Here is a 13,195-nt window from a genome sequence, read left to right as displayed (position 1 = left end):
AATCTTTCACCACCTGTTTGCAATAAGAACCTCATGGCTGATAGTAGATTGAGCACAAGTAGCCACTGGGATACCAAGATGGTGCAATCGTTAAAACTTTCATTGGTGGTAAACTGGAATGGTACAGAAGTGGAAAGGAATACATCAGCTAATGTATCATCTGTTGGAGAATCATGGAAAAACAGGGACTAAAAGGATAATGAAATCAGGTGGCTATTACTCTGCGTGATTGACCCTTTGGGAAAAGATAATAAAAAGCTGAATGAGAGCAATTAATTACCACCTGAAAGGTATGTGGAAAAGCCCAGAGTATCCTTCACAACACACAAAGAGGCTCTCCTCTTCCCAAGTAGGAGGGCAGAAGATGAGAACCAGACCCGGAGTTGAAGATCAGTTCCAAAGAAGCTCTTTGCCAAGCTCCAAAGAAGGTTAAACTCCCACCAAGGGAAGGTTGCTCCACCAAGGTACAGACCTGGCCAGGGTAAGATCAGCACTCTTACCTATGGCGTGGAGACGTTTGGGTTGGTTGTTTCCAAATTGCAAGTTGTGTAGTGTTCGTGTCATTTAGAAATAAAGGGGAAATCCAAGGATGAGTTAAATCAAGCTTGCTGGCTTTTTTTTTTTTTTTTTTGGTCAAAGGCCTGATTATAAATATTTTAGGCTTTGTGGGCCACATAGTCTCTATTATAACTACGGAACTCTGCAGTTGTAGCTGAAAACAGACACTACGTGAGTGTGAGTATGGCTGGAAACCAATATGAGTTTATTTATGGACCCTGAAATTTGAATTTTATAATTTTGAGGTGTCACAAAATGTTTTTAACTCTTTTAAAAACTTTTTAGCTTGCAGATTGCACAAAGAAAGGTGTGGACCAGATTTGACCTACACCTAGTTTCAGGTGGCTGAAACCTGATGTGATCTTGTGATTTAAAACAGGAAATGTATGTTGGTCTTTGTCTCCTTTTCTGGTGCAAAGCTCCTAGAACTCTTAGAATTTCCTGTGATGAGAGCCATAAAAGTGTTTTTTGTTGTTAACAAAGTGAATTTGGGAAAGCCCCTAGATAAAGTAGGCGTAGGGACTGGTGGCCAGTATAGCCAACAAAGATTAGAGAGTTGGAACTTTGAGTCTTGCCCTGACCTTCAGAGAAGGGTGAGGGGCTGGAGTTTGAATCAGTCACCAATGTCCAATGATTTAATGAATCATGCCTGTATAATGAAATATCCACAAAACCCCAAGAGGACAGGGTTTGGAGAACTTCTGGGTTGGTGAACACATGGAGATCTGAGGAGAGTGGTGCCCTCTGAGAGGACGTGGAAGTTCCATGCCATTTTTCCATACCTTTTCCTGTGCACTCTTCCATCTGGCTATTCCTGAGTTATATCGTTTTATAATAAACTGGTAATCTAGTAAGTAAAATGCTTCTCTCAATTCTGTGAGAGACTACTGCAAACTGATCAAAACAAAAGAGGAAGTCATTGGAACTTCTCATCTATAGTCAGTTGGTCAGAAGCATAGGTAACAACCTGGCCTTGTGATTGGCATCTGAAGCAGGGCAGTCTGGCAGGACTGAGCCCTTAACCTGTAGGATGCTATTTCCAAGTACGTAGGGTCAGAATTGAGTTGAAATTTAAGACACCAACATGGAGTTCCCGTCATGGCTCAGCGATTAGTGAACCCAACTAGCATCCATGAGGACATGGGTTCAACCCCTGGCCTCGCTCAGTGGGTTAAGGATCTGACGTTGCTGTGAGCTGTGGTGTAGGTCGCTTGGATCCCGAGTTGCTGAGGCTGTGGTATAGGCTGGCAGCTACAGCTCCAATTGGACCCCTAGCCTGGGAACCTCCATGTGGCGCAGATGCACCCCTAAAAAGACAAAAAGAAAAAAAAAAGACACCAACAAATATCCAAGAATTTCACAGTGGGAGGAAACTCCCACATATCTGGTGTCAGAAGTATTGTGTTGTAGTATTATAGTACTAGAATAAAGGAGAAAAGTAGAAAACTGAGTTTTTCCTTAATTACCTGGATTAAATCATGCTACCCTAAATGGTACTTATATTTAAGAACATTTTACTCCTAGGAGATGGGGGTCATTGTGTCAACCCAAAGATTGTTGCACAAACAGGGTACAGTATTTTTTCATTTTCTCCAAAGCCTAGAAGAAGAATACCGCAGTGGTGGCAACATCAGTGTCATCACAGTTCACATTTATTGAGTCCTTCCTATGTGCCAGGTGCTGTACTAAATGCTTCACATGCCTTAACTCATGTAATTCTCGTGGGATGCTTATAAGGTATAAATCTCACCTCCATTTTCCAGATTAAGAAATAAACACATTCACTGTCACTCATCTTGTACGTGGTGAAATTAAAATTCAGGACGTCTGAGTTACCGTTAGTAACAATTATTTCCTGCCACTCTGAAAGCAACCTAGGATTCCCCCATTCTTTATAGCCCCCTTCGAACTTTCTAGCACAGTAGCAAGGGCTCAAGTCACACCAACAGGAAGGAGGCTCGGCATGTCCTTTTCTGCTTTGCCCTACTTAGTTGGTCTCTGTCCCAGGAGTCTGGCAATGTGCTACATTTTGGCCACCTGATCCATTTGGCAGAAGATGGAGCCATCTTTCTGTTGGCTTACCTTCTTCTTTTGCGCCCCATCTCTCCTTTGGCTCTAGAATGTACTCTGGCTAATATTAGCTTATGCCTTCCACCCTTCTTTTGGTTTCTGTTGGCATGGTATATCTTATTTACTTTTAATCTATGGGTATCATATGAAAATATTTTTGTATGCAGCATGTATTTTGGTCTTGCTTTTTTCCCCAGTATGACTCTTTCTGCCTTTGAATTATTTAAACAAGGGACTAGTAAACTATTGGCTGGTAGGCTGCTGTTCTTGTAAATAATGTTTTATTGGAGTACAGCCACATCTATTTCTTTATGTATTGACTCTGGCTACTTTTGTGCTACAGTATCAGAGTTGCATAGTTGCAACAGAGAATTTATATAACTTGTGAAGGTAAAATACTTACTATCAGAACTTTTAAGAAAAAGTTTGCTAATATTTGGCTTAGACCATTTACATCTACTGTAGTTATTGATATGGTTGGTTTAAATCTACTGTCTTTCTGTTGTCTCCTCTGTCCTTTGTTGGCTTTTGGACTAAGGAAGACATTTGTATAAATTCACCTTGTTTACTTTCTTCGTTTATTAGTTGTAACTTATTAGTTTTGCTATTTATTTTAGATTATAATGTGTATCTTTATCACAGTCTACCTTCAAGTAATACACTGTATAACATATAGAGTAAGAATTTTAACACAATATACTTTCATTCTCCTCTCCTGGATTTTTTAATACTGTTGTCATATATTTTACAAGCACAGATGTTAAAAAACCCAAAACAGGTTTTTATTCTTTTTGCTTCAAGCAAGCAATTGTCTTTTTTACAATTTCATTTTTATCTTATATCAGAGCATAGTTGCTTTATGATGTTTTTAGTTGCAGGTTTAGAGCAAAGAGATTCTGTTACATGTATATGTATATCCATTCTTTTTCAGAGTCGTTTCCCAGGTAGGTTATGACAGAATATTGAGTAGAGTTACCTGTGCTAACAGTAGGCCCTAGTTGACTATCGGTTTTGTGTATAGTACTGTGTATATGTTAACCCCCAAATGCTGGTTTATCCCTCTCCCTTGACCTTTGCCCTTCGGTAACCATAAGTTTGTTTTTAAAGTCTGTGAGTCTGTTTCTCATTTGTAAATAAGTGCATTTGTATCATTTTTTTTTTTTTTAGATTCCACATTTAAGTGATACATGATGTTTTTCTTTCTGTCTTTACTTAGTATGATAATCTCTGGGTCAATCCATGTTGCGGCAAATGGCATCATTTCATTTCTTTCATGGATGGGTAATATTCCATTGTATAAACATACCACATTCTCTTTATCCACTCCTCTGTCGATGGACATTTAGGTTGTTTCCATGTCTTGGCTATTGTGAGTAATGCTGCAATGAACATTGGGGTGCATATATCTTTTTGGATTAGGGTTTTCTCTGGCTATATGCCCAGGAGTGGGACAGTTGGATCATAGGGTAATTTAATTTTTAGTTGTTGGAGCCACCCGCATACTGTTTTCCATAGTGATTGTACCAATCTATCTTCCCACCAAGATGGTAGGAGGGTTCTCTTTTCTCCACACTTCTCCATCATTTATTATTTGTAGACTTTTTGATGATGCCATTCTGACTGGTATAAGGTAGTTTTGCTTGTAGTTTTGATTTGCATGTTTCTAACAATGAGTGATGTTGAGCATCCTTTCATGCATTTTTGTTTTATTTTGTTTTCCTGGGTTTGTTTGTGGGAGGAGCATCTGTACATCTCCTTTGGAGAAGTGTCTGTCTAGATCTTGTGCTCATTTTTTGATTGGGTTGTTTGATTTTGCAACATTGAGCTGCATGAGTTGTTTGCATATTTTGTAGGTTAATACCCTGTTGGTCACTTCATTTGTGAGTATTTTCTCCCATTCTCTAGGTTAACTTTTGGTTGGTTTTGTTTATGGTCTCCTATGCTATGCAAAAGCTTTTAAGTTTAACTAGGTTCCATTTGTTTTATTTTTGGTTTTGTTTCCTTTAGTCTAAAAGGTTGATCTGAAAAGATACTTCTGCAGTTTAGGTCATAGAGGGTTCTGCCTATGAGTTTTACAGGATCCAGTCATATATTTAGGTCTTTATTCCATTTAGTTTATTTTGGTGTACAGTGTTAGAGAGTGTTCTACCTTCTTTCTTTTCCATATAGCTGTCCAGTTTTCCCAGTACCACTTATTGAAGAGACTGGCTTTTCTCCCTTGTATATGCTTGAGTCCTTTGTCATACATTAGTTGACAGTAACTGCATGGGTTTATTTCTGGGCTTTCTATTCTATTCCAATGATCTATTTTTGGTTTTGTGCCAGTACCATACTGTTTTGATGACTGTAGATTTTTTAGTCTGAAATCAGGGGGTCTGGTTCATCCAGGTCTGTTTTTTGCTTGTTTTTTTATTTCTCAGAATTGCTTTGGCTTGTGTTTCCATACAAATTTTAAAATTTTTTGTTCAAGTTCTGTGAAAAATGCCATTGGTAATTTGATAGGGATTGCATTAAACCTGTAGAATGTCTTGGGTAGTGTAGTCATTTTTGGACAATATTGATTCTTCCAATCCAAGAACATGGTGTATCTTTTTATCTGTTGGTGTCATCTTCCATTTCTTTCATCAGTGTCTTGCAGATTTCAGAGTACAAGCATTTGGCTGCCTCAGGTAGGTTTATTCCTAGGTATATTTTTCTTTTGGATGAGATGGTTAGTGGAATTATTTCCTTTATATCTCTTTCTGGTCTTTCATTGTATGCATATAGGAATGTGAGAGATTTCTGTGTATTAATTTTGTACTCTACATTACTACCAAATTCACTGATGAGCTCTAGTACTTTACTGGTCGTGTCTTTAGGATTTCTATGTCTAGTATCATGTCATCTGCGGTGACATTTTTCCTTCTTCTTTTCCAAATTGGATTCCTTTTATTTCTTTTCCTTCTCTGATTGCTGTGGCTAAGACTTCCAAATCTATGTTGAATAAAAGTGATGAGAGTGGTCATCCTGGTCTTGTGCCTAATATTAGAGGAAAAGCCTTCAGCTTCTCACCACTGAGTATGATGTTAGCTGTGTGTTTGTCATATATGTCTTTATTATGTTAAGGTAGGCTCTCTCCATTCTCTCTGCAGAGATCTATTTTTTCCTTTTTTTAAATATTAAAGTATACTTGATATAAATGTTGTGCCAATCTCTGCTCTACAGAAAAGTGACCCAGTCGTATATACATATACATTCCCCTCTCTTATATTATCTTCCATCATGCTCTATCTCAAATTGGATATAGTTCCCCATGCTATACAATAGGACCTCATTACTTATCCATTTTAAATGTAATATTTTGCTTCTACTAACCCCAAACTCCCAGTCCATCCCACTCACTCCCCCTCCTTGGCAACCACAAGTCTGTTTTCTATGTCTTTGAGTCTGTTTCTGGGTTGTTTTTTTTTTTTTGAGGTTTTTGTTTGTTTGTTTGTTTTTTGTTTGTTTATTTGGTTTTCTTTTTTTGGTCTTTTTGTCATTTTAGGGCCACACCCATGGCACATGGAGGTTCCCAGGCTAGGGTCTAATTGGAGCTGTTGCTGCCGGCCTACACCACAGCAATGCCAGATCTGAGCTGCATTTGCGACCTACACCACAGCTCACAGAAATGCCAGATTCTTAACCCACTGAGCAAGGCCAGGGATCAAACCCGCAACCTCATGGTTCCTATTCAGATTCGTTTCCACTGTGCCATGATGGGAACTCCTGTTTCTGTTTTGTAGATAGTTTCATTTGTGCCATATTTTAGATTGCACATATAAGTGATATCCTATGGTATTTATCATTGTCTTTCTGCCTTACTTCACTTGGTATGAGAATCTCTAGTTGCATTTATGTTTCTGCAAATGGCATTATTTCATTCTTTTTTATGGCTGAGTAGTATTCCATTGTATATACATACCATGTCTTCTTAATCCATTCATCTATCAATGGACATTTAGGTTGTTTCCATGTTTTATCTACTGTAATAATGGTGATATGAAAATACAGGCACATGTATCTTTTTGAATTGTAATATGTTCAGATAGGTGCCCAGAAGTGGGATTGCTGGATCATAGGATAGTTCTATATTCAGTTTTCTGAGGAACCTCCATATTATTTTCTATAATGGTTGTACCAATTTACATTCCCACTAATAGTGTAGGAGGGTACCCTTCTCTCCACACCCTCTCTAGCATTTGTTATTTGTAGACTTATTAATGATGGCCATTCTGACTAGTATGAGGCGGTATCTCATTGTAGTTTTGATTTGCATTTCTCTAATAATTAGTGATGTTGAACATTTTTCTTGGGCCTGTCTTCTGCAGAGAAATGTCTATTTAGATCTTCTGCCCATTTTTAAATTGAGTTGTTTGTTTTTTTATTGTTGAGTTGTATGAATTGTTTGTATATTTTGGAGATTAAGCCCTTGTCAGTTGTATTGCATTCTGTAGGCTGTCTTTTTTTTATGGTTTTCTTTGCTGTGAAAAATCTTGTAAGTTTTAGGCCTCATTGGTTTATTTTTGTTTTTGTTTCTATTGCCTTGGGAGACTGACCTAAGATAATATTTGTATGGTTGATGTCAGAGAATTTTTTGCCTAAGTTCTCTTCTAGGAGTTTTATGCCATTTTGAGTTTACTTCTGTGCATGGTGTAAAGGTGTTTTCTGATTTACATGGAGCTGTCCAGTTTTCCCAGCACTACTTGCTAAAGTGACTGTCTTTTCCCCATTTTATATTGTTGCCTCCTTTGTTGAAGTTTAATTGTAGGTGTCTGGATTTATTTCTGGACTCTATTCTATTCCATTGGTTTGTATGTCTGTCTTTGTACCAGTACCACATTGCCTTTTTTTTGGGGGGGGGGGTCTTTTTAGGGCCGCACCTGTAGCATATGGAAGTTCCCAGGTTAGGGGTTGAACTGGAGCTTTAGCTGCCAGCCTACACCACAGCCACAGCAACATGGGATCCAAGCCATGTCTGTGACCTACACCAGAGCTCACTGCAACACTGGATCCTTAACCCACTGAGCTAGGCCAGGGATCGAATTCATGTGCTCATGGTTACTAGTCAGGTTCATTTCCACTAAGCCACAATGGGAACTCCCCACATTGTATTGATTACTATAGCTTTGTGATATTGCCTGAAGTCTGGGAGAGTTATGCCTCCTGCTTTGTTTTTCATTCCTGGGGATTATTGTGGCAATTCTGAGTCTTTTATGGTTTCATATTAATTTTTGGATTATTTGTTCTAATTCTGTGAAAAATTTCATGGGTAATTTTTCTGGGATCACATTAAATCTGTAGATTGCTTTGGGTAGTATGGCTACTTTAACAGCTGAATTCTTCCAATTCAGGAGGATTCTTTGAATCTTCTTTCATTTCTTTTATTAATATTTTATAGTTTTCAGAGTATAAGTCATGATTTCACCTCCTTGGTTAGGTTTATTCCTAGGTATTTAATTTTTGGGGTGCAATTTTAAAAATTAAAATTTTTTTTTGTCTTTTTAGGGCCATAACCACAACATGTGGAAGTTCCCAGGCTAGGGGTCAAATCAGAGCTGTACATGCTGGCCAACACCATAGCCACAGCAATTCCATGTCTGCAACCCACACTGCAGCTCACAGCAATACCAGACACTTAACCCTCACTGAGCAAGGCAAGGATCAAACCTGTGTCCTCATGTCTACTAATTGGGTTTGTTATCACTGAACCATGATGGGAATGCCTTAAAAAGTAATTTTTAATATTCCTTTTCTAATATTTCATTGTTAGTAAACAAAAATGCCACTGATTTCTAAATGCTAATCTTTTTAAATTTTTTATTATAGTTGATTTACAATGTTTTATTACAGTTGATTTACAATGTTCTGTCAATTTCTGCTGTACCACAAAGTGACCCAGTCATACATATATATATGTACATTCTTTTTCCCACGTTATCCTCCATCATGTTCCATCACAAGTGACTAGATATAGTTCCCAGTGCTGTACAGCAGAATCTAGTTGCTTATCCATTCCAAATGCAATATTGCATCTACTAACCCCAAACTCCCAGTCCATCCCACTCCCTCCCCACTCCCCCTTGGTAAACACAAATCTGTTCTCCATGTCCATGAGTTTGTTTCTTTTCTGTAGATAGGTTCATTTGTGCCATACATTAGATTCCAGATATAAGTGATAGTATATGGTAGTTGCCTTTCTCTTTCTGACTTCACTTAGTATGAAAGTCTCTAGTTATATCTATATTGCTGCAAATGGCATTATTTTGTTCTTTTTTATGGCTGAGGAGTATTCCATTGTATATATGTACCACATCTTCTTGACCCATTCATCTATCAATGGACATTTAGGTTGTTTCCATGTCTTGGCTATTGTGCATAGTGATGCTATGAACATAGGGATGCATGTATCTTTTTCACTGAAATTTTGGGCAGATATATGCCCAGAATTGGGACTGCTGGGTCATATGGTGGTTCTATATTTAGTTTTCTGAGGTAACTCCATACTGTTTTCCATAATGGTTGTACCAATTTACATTCCCACCAACAGTGTAGGAGGGTACACTTTTCTCCTCACCAGCGTTTGTTATTTGTAGACTTGGTAATGATGGCCATTCTGAACAGAGTGAAGTGGTACCTCATTGTAGTTTTGATTTGCATTTCTCTAATAATTAGTGATGTTGAACATTTTTTCATGTGCCCATTGGCCATCTGTATGTCTTTGGAGAAATGTCTATTCAGGTCTTCGCCCATTTTTCAATTAGGTTGTTTTGTTTTCTTGATATTGAGTTGTATGAATTTTTTGTATATTTTGGAGATTAAAGCCTTGTCAGTTGTGTAGTTTTAAACTATTTTCTCCCATTCTATATGTTTTCTTTTTGATTTTTTTTTTAAGGTTTCCTTTGCTGTGCAAAAGTTTGTAGATTTGATTAGGTCCCATTGGTTTATTTTTGTTTTTATTTCTATTGCCTTGGGAGACTGACCCAAGAAAATATTTGTACAGTTGATGTCAGAGAATGTTTTTGCCTATGTTCTCTTCTAGGAGTCTTATGGTGTCTTATCTTATGTCTTAAGCTTTTATGCCATTTTGAGTTTACTTTTGTGCATGGTGTGAAGGTGTGTTCTATTTCAATGATATACATGCAGCTATCCAGTTTTCCCAGCACTACTTAATAAAAAGACTGTCTTTTCCCCATTTTATATTGTTGCCTTCTTTGTTGAAGATTAATTGACCCTAGGTGTCTGGGTTTATTTCTGGGCTCTCTATTCTGTTCCATGGGTCTGTATGTCTGCTTTTGTACTAGTACCACACTGTCTTAATTACTGTAGTTTTGTAATATTGTCTGAAGTCTGGGAGAGTTATGCTTCCTGCTTTGTTTTTGTTCCTCAGGATTGCTTTGGAAATTCTGGGTCATTTATGGTTACATAAAAATTTTTGTGAATGTTAATCTTGTATCCTGCTATTTTGATGAATTTGTTGATCAGTTTGACTAGTATGTTAATTGTTGCTTTTCCCTACTGGCTTTCAATATTTTCTCTTTGTCTTTATTTTAGTCAGTTTGATTAATATGTGTTTCTGGGTGTTCCCCCTCCTGTGTTTATTCTATATGGCATTCATTGTGCTTCCTGGAATTGAGTGAGTGATTCCTTCTCCAGGTTAGGGAAGTTTTGGATATTATCTCTTGAAATATTTTCCCAGGCCCTTTCCCTCTCTCTTATCTTGGCACCCCTATAAGGCAAATGTTGGTGTATTTAAAGTTGTCCCAGAATTCTCTTAGACTGTCCTCATTGCTTTTTTTTCTTTTTTCTCCATTCTGTTTTGTATCAGTGATTTCCACCAGTCTGTGTTCCACAGTGTTTATTTTTTCTTCTGACTCCTGTATTCTGCTATTGATTCGTTCTAGTGATTTTTTTATTTCAGTTATTGTATTTTTCATCCCTCCTTGTTTAATCTTTAAATCTTCTATTTGTTTTTTCAATTTCTTATAATTTATCAATCTTTGTTTCCAGTTATTTTCTGAGATTTTGGATCATCTTTACTATCATTACTCTAAAGTCTTTTTCATGGAGGTTGCTAATCTCCAGTTCACTTAGCTATTTTTCTTGGGTTTTATCTAGTTGCCTCATTTGGCTTATATTCGTCTGCCTTTTCATTTTGTATAACTTTTGTCTGCTCATCTTTTTGCTGGCTAGAGGGTTGTAGGCTCTCTTGCTTCTGGTGCCTGCCCCTTTGTGGGTGAAGTTGAAACAGAGGTTTGTGGCAGGCTTCCTGATGGGAGGGATTGGTGCCAGCCCACTGGTAGATGGAGCTGAGTCTTGTCCCTCTGGTGGGTAGGGCTTTGTCTGTGGGTGTGATTAGAGGTGACTGTTTGCTTAGGAGGACTTCAGGCAGCCTTTTTGCTGATGGGTGGGACTGTGTTCCCACCCTGTTTGTTGTTTGCCCTGAGGCTTCTCAGCTCTGATGAATGGGGCCAGATTTTTCCAAAATGGCAGCTTCCAGGGGAGCTCATGCCAGTGATTATTCCCAGGACCCCCACCTCCAATGTCCTGCCCCCACCTTAAGTCACAGCTGCCCCCTTCTTTCCCAGGAGGCTCTCCGAGAGCCACAGATAAGTCTGACTCAGATTCTTATGGAGTCCCTGCTTTACCATGGGACCCAGTACACATGAAAACCTGTGTGCACCCTCCAAGAGTGGAGTCTCTGTTTCCCCCATTCCTATGAAGCTCCTGTGCACAGTCTACACTGGACTTCAGTGGCAAATGCTCTTGGGTCTCCTCCTCCCAATGACAGAGCCCCAGGCTGGGGAAAATGATGCGGGTTCAGTACTTTCACTCCTGTTGAAGAGCCTCTGCTATATAGTTATTTTCAAGTCTGTAGGTCACCCACCCAGCAGGTATGGAATGTTTATATCATGAAAGTGCTCCTCCTACTATCTTTATATGGCTTCTTCTTTATTTTTAGGTATAGGATATTATTTATGCTAATTTCCAGCTTATATTGTTGATGGTTGCTCAACAGCTACTTGGAATTTTGGTGTTTGCATGAGAGAAGGTGAGCCTAAGTGCTCCTACTGTACCATCTTAATCCCAGAGCTCTGGGCATCCTTGTCTTGTTCCAGATTTTAGTGGCAAGTTTTCTCAGATTTTCCCAATTGGGTATTATACTGGCTGTGGGTTTGTCATAAATGGCTTTTATTATGTTGAGATATGTTCTCTCTATACACACTTTGGTAAGAGTTTTTATCATGAATGGATGTTGGATTTTGTCAAATGTTTTTCTGCATCTTTTGAGATGATCACTGTGGGTTTTTGACTTTCCTTTTGTTAATGTGGTATATTACATTGATTTGAGTATGGTGTACCATCCTTGTGAACTTGGGATAAATCCCATTTTGTCATGGTATAAAATCGTTTTTATGTGTTATTGGATTCGATTTCCTAAAATATTGTTTGAGAATTTTTGTAACTATATTCATCAAAGATACAGGCCTATAATTTTCTTTCTTGGAAGTATATTCATCTGGTTTTGGTATTAGAGTGATGGTGACTTCATAGTATGTTCTTGGGAGCATCCCTTCTTCTTCAATCTTTTGGAAGAGTTTAAGAAGGAGGGATATAATTCTTTTTGTATGTTTTGTAGAATTTGCCTGTGAAGCTATCTGGTCCTGGACTTTAGTTTGTGGGGAGTTTTTTTTTTTTTTAATTACATATCAATTTCAATTTCATTTCTAGTGATCAGTCAGTTCAAGTTTTCTGTCTTCTTGATTCAGTTTTTGTGGGCTATATGTTTCTAGAAAGCTGTCCATTTCTTCTAGGTTGTCAAATTTGTTAGTATAAAATTGTTCACTGTATTCTCTAATTTTTTTAAAATTTCTGCAGTATCCATTGAGATTTCTCCTTTTTCATTTCTTACTTTGTTTATTTGGGTACTCTCTCTCGGTGAGTCTGGCCAGAAGTGTGTCAATTCTGTTTATCCTTTCAAAGAACCAGTTCTTGGCCTTTTTTTTTTTTTTTGTATGTATATATTTTTTAAATCTCTATTTTATTAATTTCCTCTCTGATATTTATGATTTCCTTCCTTGGGCTGAGTTTAGGTTGCCTTTGTTCTTTTTCTAATTCTTCTAGGTGGTGATTAGGTTATTTATTTGAGATTTTTCTTGTTTCTTGAGGAAGGCATTTATCTCTATGAACTTCATTCTCAGAACTACTTTTGTGGCATTCCATAGATTTTGTCTGGTTGTGTTTTCATTGTCATTTGTCTCAAGGTATGTTTTTGTCTTTTTTTTTTTTTGCCATTTCTTGAGCCACTCCTGTGGCATATGGAGGTTCTCAGGCAAGGGGTCGAATCGGAGCTGTAGCTGCTGGCCTACGCCAAAGCCACAGCAATGCGGGATCCAAGCTGTGTCTCTGACCTACACCACAGCTCATGGCAACGCCAGATACTTAACCCACTGAGCAAGGCCAGGGATCGAACCCGCAACCTCATGGTTCCCAGTCGGATTCGTTAACCACTGAGCCACGATGGGAACTCCGTTTCAAGGTATTTTTT

Source organism: Phacochoerus africanus, chromosome 2, assembly GCF_016906955.1.
Source record: "Phacochoerus africanus isolate WHEZ1 chromosome 2, ROS_Pafr_v1, whole genome shotgun sequence".
In the NCBI taxonomy this organism is placed as follows: domain Eukaryota; kingdom Metazoa; phylum Chordata; class Mammalia; order Artiodactyla; family Suidae; genus Phacochoerus; species Phacochoerus africanus.
Note: the sequence above shows the minus strand (reverse complement) of the source record.